The sequence below is a fragment of the Octodon degus genome, unplaced genomic scaffold (genome assembly GCF_000260255.1).
Source record: "Octodon degus isolate 3935 unplaced genomic scaffold, OctDeg1.0 scaffold00113, whole genome shotgun sequence".
Lineage (NCBI taxonomy): Eukaryota > Metazoa > Chordata > Mammalia > Rodentia > Octodontidae > Octodon > Octodon degus.
This window is the reverse complement of record NW_004524689.1, coordinates 610,336-614,072: the sequence shown is the minus strand read 5'-3', so window position 1 is coordinate 614,072 and position 3,737 is coordinate 610,336. Positions and strand designations below refer to the sequence as shown.

General features: G+C 47.7%; 1 pseudogene; it reads right to left on the bottom strand.

Moving 5' to 3' along the window:
- Window positions 1-363: 363 nt before the first annotated feature.
- On the bottom strand, window positions 364-914 carry LOC111812115 (annotated as a pseudogene).
- Between the last annotated feature and the right edge of the window lie 2,823 nt (window positions 915-3,737).

The following is a 3,737-nucleotide window of genomic DNA, read 5'->3' as shown; positions in this document are numbered from 1 at the left end:
CCAGGCGCTCTCTGTTCCTGCGTGTTCAGACCGCCCTGTGTGCACACAGTTAATAAAATTCCCTTTGTTCTTTGCATGAAAGACCGACTCTTGGGGTCTTCCTTTGCGGCGACTCGACCCTTACAGTAGTAAGTGAGACAGGGACTAAATCACTCAGGAGCTTTTTGGCAGTGAGATGTTAGCCTGCCCTTTCTTTTCTTTTCTTTTCTTTTTCCATATTTCAGAGAAGAGGCATTAGGCCTGCATGTTTATTTACAAACATATCTAGTATGCCGTGTGAATTTAAGAGTTTGATCTGTTTCCAAAGAGAAGCAGATCAAAGAAATTCTGTCCATCTGCAAAAGGGGATGAATTAAAAGATTCTTATTTTGCAAGCAGTTGGTGTCTCACTATAAAGAAAGGTGCTGCAAAACCAGATCCGAAGTACAAGGTCGTCATGGCCAGCAAACGCCTTTTGTTTTCCACAGAAAACGGCAAGCTCTTCCCGGGCCTCCTCATAGTGGCTGCGATGGTTGTGAACCTCCGGATGAGCTGCCCCAACGTGGTGCTGGGGGAAGGTCTGCGAAGGAGAAAGAAAGGGCTGCAAACAGACCTGCCTTGTCCTCCACAGGAAGAGTAGCCTGCCCTTTCTCCCTCCTTCTTAAAAAGCATTTGTCCCGGGGATGGATGCGCTCCTCGGGATTCTCTTTGGGTCTGGCCAGATGTTGTCCACGCAGTGGGTCCGCCTCTTCCCCAGCAGCACTACGGTATACTTAGTGTTGTGACTTCAGTGTCTATAGGAAGTGTCCCACATTTTACTTTTCAAAATCGACAAGAGTTCTACTTCCAGCTAAGATGGAACAGCAGAGACCTGACTTGCCTACACTTGAAACCACTGAAAACCACACAAGATGCACAGAACTGCTAAAGGCCATGATGTGAGGGAGGGCTGGGACCCCAAGGCAAAGGACAGGCAGACGCTGAGTCCTCCCTGCCTTCAGGGAGTGCTGAGAAGGCAGGGAGGGGCGCTGAAGTGTGTGGGGGCCCCAGCGGGGAGTCCCTGAGTGCTGGGTGCTTGTGGGTGCACAAAGGCAGGGAATCCCCTGCAGCAAAGACCCAAACCAACAACGAGAATTAAAGAAAACTTTCTAGAGCTCCAGAAGAGCCAGCAGTAAGTTCGTAAGGATGCTGCAGATGCAAGCCCACTCTCTGGAGACTTAGAGCAGAGACAGGCATGCAGCAGTCTCCGAGGGTCACTGATGCCAACATATCTTTTTCTTTTAGCTTAATTTTGGTTTAATTTCTGGGTTGATGGTGATAAAATAGCTTTGTTGCTAGTCTTTAGATCCAGGAAAGTAGGAAATGCCTACTTCTCAGAAAGTGTCTTCTGGGAATAGTTGGCTTTTGAGTTTTGAGACTTTCAAGATCCTACCTCTTCAAGGGCCAGCCAGGTAGCTCAGCAGACTGAAGCGCCTGTTTAGGCAGGTTCAATCCCTGGTGTGCTGTGCTGGCCCTGCCCCCGGGGTGTGCTGAGATGAAGATTGAGACTGGGAGTGGTGACATGCACCTGTAATCCCAGTGTTTAGGAGGCTGAAAACAGGAGAATTACTATGAGTCTGATCTACATAGTGAGACTCTGTAGACCCTGTACTAAACACAAAAAAAGTGGGGCCGGGGAGCTGGCTCATTAGAGTAAGCACTTGGCTGGCAAATGCAAGGACATGAGTTCAATCTTTGGTTCTGCAAAAAAAAAAAAAAAAAAGAAAAGAAAAAAGAAAAAAAAAGAAAGAAAGAAGAAAGAGAAAAGAAAAGACAAAAAGAAAAACAAACAAATATTCTACTTCTTCAGTTTATTGGGGATTAGAAGATGCTGCCTGCTCAGCCAGCCCCTGGCTGTTTGGCTGTGACTTGTAGGAGTGTTTATGACCCTCAGGCAATCTCAGTTTTAGTATACCAGAAAAAACAGCTGGCCGGGAGAGATGGCTCAGTGGAATAAGCACTTCCCTAGCAAGTGCAAGGGCCTGAGTTCAATCCCTGGTTCTGAAAAAAAAAAAAAAAAAAAAAAAAAAAAAAAGTCTACAGAAAGAACAGCTGGTTAGAAAAATCATGTCACCTGGGCCATAGTAGTATAATCAGCAATAACAATAGCTGTCAAACACAGCCTAGAAAATGACATGTGTTAATTATTGATTTCTCACCTCTAACAGTATGAACTATATTTGTGTTTTTTGTTTGTTTGTTTGTTTTTTTTAACCGGAGATTGAACTCAGGTCCTTGCACTTGCCAGGCAAGCACTTATTCCACTGAGCCATCTCCCCGGCCCCTTATTTGTGTTTGTTTTAGTCTTTGTTTTTTGGTACTGGGAATCAAACTCAGGGCCTTGCCCATGCAGGCAGGTGCTGGACCATGCACCTAGCCTTCTAGTTGTGGTTATCAAAAATCTAAAGTAAGCCAAAAATTTTATACTGTAAATAAGCCCTCCTATGGCAATTTTTTGCAGAACTGGGGATTGAACTCAGGCCCTTATGCTTTTTTTTTTTTTTTTTTCCAGAACCGAGGATTGAACTCAGGCCCTTGCACTTGCCAGGGAAGCACTTATTCCACTGAGCCATCTCCCCGGCTCCCAGGCCCTTATGCTTGCCAGGCATGTGCTTATTTTACTGAGCCATCTCCTTGGCTCCCAAGAAACTTTTAAAAGTAATTTTCTGGTCTTTCTGAGACAGCGTCTTGCTATGTAGTCCAGGCCAGCTGGCTTTGGACTCCTCAGGCAGCCCAGCCTTGTCTCCAGCTTGCAGAGATCTTGGGCGTGACGGATGCCATGGTGCCTGGCTTCAGCAGAAAAAAAATTAAAAGGGGGTTAGAGAGAAAAATAGAGAAACAGATTAGGAAGAGAATAAATGCAAGAGTGGAGGTCAAAAAAACGAGTATGCAAACTTTGGGAAACCTGTGAGGAAGACAGGAGGAAACAGGATGAAGAAATAAAAATAAGAACTTGGCACTGAGGCCAGCTTGGGCTACACTGTGAGTCCAAAGCTAGCCTCAACTACACAGTGACTCGGTCACAAATAAATACATAAAATAAAAACAAGAACAATCACGGAAAGAAGGAGCAGCAGCAGAAGCTGGGCTGCTGGTGTGCGCCTGGAAATCCCAGGAGTCGAGGATCACTTACAGTTCAAGGCCAGCCTAGGCCACAGAGTTCAAAGCCAGTCTGAATTGCCTAAGGCCCTGCCTGGGGGGGCGGGGGGGGGAAGAGGCAGAGAGAGAATCCACTTCAAGGCATAGTCACTGGTAGAAACAGATTATGTGGCTTAATCCCAGCAGGGGAGCCGTAGTTTGCTTCAGGGTAGTGGAGAATCCCAGAGAGCAGGCTCCTTCTGGCTGAGGCTGGAACCCCACTGGTTCAGCCTGCACACAATGGGTGCCTCCTGGGGCCTTGAACTGGGCTGCCCGAGCTTCTGCCACATTGCCCTGAGGCGAGCCGCTGGCCCCTCTCCGAGGTTGTGGCAGCCAGTCGTCCTCTTCTGGGGTCAGTTCGCTCACCAGCAGTTGAACAGGACTATTGACTGAACTCAAGCAACTCCCCAGCCCCTGCAGTCCACTGCTCAGCCCTCTGGTGTAGTCTCTGTGGAGGCCTCTGGGGTGTGACTGAGCCCCTTCCCCACAGGGAGTCAGGGCTCAGGGAGAAAGTGCCACTTGCCACTTCTGCTGGTTTATTCTCTTTTCAAGCCGCCCTCTCCCTGACTTGCAGTGCTAGT